We start from the raw sequence: 3,170 nt of genomic DNA on the forward strand, positions 1-3,170 counted from the left end.
ACATTTTGTTCATCCATTCCTCTTTTGCTGGACACTTAGTCTGATTCCATGACTTGGCTGTTGTGAATTGCGCCGCAATGAGCACGAAAGTGCAGACATCTCTCTGACACTCTGATTTCAACTCTTTTGGGTAAATTCCCAGAAGAGGGATTGCTGGATAACAATTTTAAATAATAAGTGTTGGCAGGGATGTGGGAAAGCTAGAACCCTCATACATTATTTGTGGGAATGTAAAATGGTACAACTTTAGAAAAACAGTTTGGTGGTTTCATTAAAAAGTTAAATATAAATTTACTACACAATCTAGCAATTTCACTCCTAGGATCTACCCAAGACAAAAACATTAGTCCACACAAAGACACATACAAGTTGTTCATGGCAACTCTATGCATAATGATCCCAAACTGGAAACAATCCATATATGCATCAACTGGTGAATGGATGAATAAAATGTGATATATCCGTACAATGCGATATTATTCAGCAACAAAAAGATGAATTACTGATACATGCTAAAACACGGACCTCGAAAACATCGTGCTAAGTGAAAGAAACCAGACATAACAGACTACAGTGGATGATTCCATTTATCTGAAACATCAAGAAAAGGCAAATTGATAGTGACAGAAAACAATGCAGTGTTTGCTTTGTGCTGGGAGTGGGAGCAAGGTTTAACTGTAAATGAGCACGAGAAAACTTTTTGGGGTGATGGAAATACTCTAAAACTGGATTATGGTGATAGTTACATAAGTCTAGAAATTTACTAATATCTTTGAAATGTTCAGTGCCAATGGGTGAATACATAAGTATATAAATTATACACCCCAATGAGTTACCTTTAAAAAGCTTCGACTCTTCTGTTAAGACAATATTTGTATCTTTTTCTTTAGCCACTGAGCTGCTTAAGGAATAATACAGTTTTGGAAGAGGGCATGATAAAATTTAAATTTTTAAAAGTAACCCAAAGGGAAAAGTTCTAAAGAAATCTTTTGGTTTCTTCTCTGACACTTCTTAGTTTTTGACTCCCTGGGGTTTATTCATCAAGATCCCATCTTCTGAAGACTTGCAGTGAACCATCCATCACATAAAGGTAAAGAGGTTCCAGGTGTGCTCTTAGGATAACGAATTCAGTTCCAAAGTAAGACGTGAAGGGAAGACCAATTGCACAGATTCAGGTCATCACTAGGCTAGATCCTTCTTTCTGCATTCAAAGTATCTTAAATTACTTTAAACTCTAAGATTAGGTTGCTAAACAATGCAGTAGGGCTAATACCCAAATTTAGGTATAAGACTTAGGGCTTCAGACATCAACAATACCAAACAGTAATGGTCACCACTATTATAATTTGGGCTCTCTGGCCAGGTGCAGTGGCTCATACCTGTAATCCTACCACTCTGGGAGGCCAAGGTCGGAGGATCGGGAGGATCGCTTGAGGCCAGGAGTTTGAGACCAGCCTGAGCAAGACCCCGGCCCTACTACAAATAGAAAAAATTAGCTGGCTGTGGTGGCATGTGCCTGTAGTCCCAGCTACTCAGGAGGCTGAGGCAGGAGGGTCACTTGTGCACAGGCATTTGAGGTTGCAGTGAGCTTTGATGATGCCACTGCACTCTAGCTGGGCAACAGAGCAAAACTGTCTAAAATAATAATAATAATATGGGCTCTCTCCAGATACATCAACACTACACCTGGAAATTCAGTAGTTTTACATAGTTTTCCACAACAATATACTGGTCCCTAGCAATAGTTATAGTTACCATATAGATGATTAAAAGATATTTTTGAAAATTTATTTCAAAATATATTTCTTATCAACATAGAACAGATAACAAAAAGCAAGTATATCATTAAGTGCTTGATGAATTTTCAGAGATAATACACCCTCTAAGACACCAGCCAGGTTAAGAAATAGAAGATTACCGTCAACCAGAAACCCCTCATATGCCCCTCCCAGCTACCACGCTTACTGTCTTTCCCAGCGACGATCGTTATTCTGACTTCTAACACCATAAGTTTGTTTTTACAAATTCTGAACTTTATATAACTGGAATCGATCATACATTATGTGTTCGTTTGTGTCTGGTTTCTTTTACACTGTATATAAGAATGAACCATTGTTCCGTGGTATTGTAGGACTGTATCACTATTTATCCAATCTATTGTTGACTACGTTTGGATTGCCTTCCTTTTTTTTTTTTTTTTTTTTGGCTATTATGAATAATGAGGCTATGAACATTTTTGAATTTGTCTTTTGTGCACATCTGTGGACATTTCTGTTGAAAATCTATTAAATATATTTAGGAGTGGTTGTTGGGTCATAGGGTATGCGTATGGTTAGCTTTAGCATAAATCATTTTATGTTGCTAAAATCTACAAAGCCACTCAAAGTGATTTAAGTGTAAACATACCTAAATGCAGAAATCTCCTAAATATAAACATGCGTTCATTCTTCTTCAGAACTGACCTGAGCAAACACTGTTACAGGCGGGACAATTGAATATCAGTCACGAAGTTACTGGAGTGTGAGGTCTCACAAACATTGCTTCTTCAGAGGACAGCGTCTGTGGGGTTCGGCCCTTGGGAAACGTGCCCGTGTGAACTTCCTGGCATTCCTGCAAGCTCCTTCGGGGGAGTCTGGATGAACATGGCTTGCGAGCCCTGCCTTGGCTTTGATTAAAAGAAAACACTAAGTTCCTTCAATTTCCTCCTAAGGTCTGGAAATCAATTTATTTTTGATTAAAAAAAAAGCCCAGGGTAATTATTAGGTCATAATACCGGACTGAGTCTTTCAGTTCCCAGACTTCTCTGTTTTCTGGAGCTGTGTGGCCCTTTGTGGCCTGGCTGGGCTGAAAGCTCCTGCCTGTAGCCGGCTCTGGGGGCTGGGGGCTCACAGACCACCTCATGTCGCAGTGCGTCTCTCCCAGGCTACGCTGGTATTTGCGTGCGAGCCAGGAGACTCTGATTCAGCACATGGTGCTTCCAGTGGGGTGTTTTCACGGCTCAGGTTCATCTTGGGAATCCAGAAGTTTTGCCCCTAACGAACGCAACCTTCCAGGGAGCTTCCACACGGATTTTACTTCATAGTCTCTGGACTGGGTGTCCACCTGGGTTTGGAGAAGACTTTCTGTGAAAGCAAGGGTCCCTTTGGCTTGCTGCCTGCCCGTGAGAGGTC

The sequence above is a fragment of the Propithecus coquereli genome, unplaced genomic scaffold, assembly GCF_000956105.1.
Source record: "Propithecus coquereli isolate 6110/MARCELLA unplaced genomic scaffold, Pcoq_1.0 Scaffold148, whole genome shotgun sequence".
Lineage (NCBI taxonomy): Eukaryota > Metazoa > Chordata > Mammalia > Primates > Indriidae > Propithecus > Propithecus coquereli.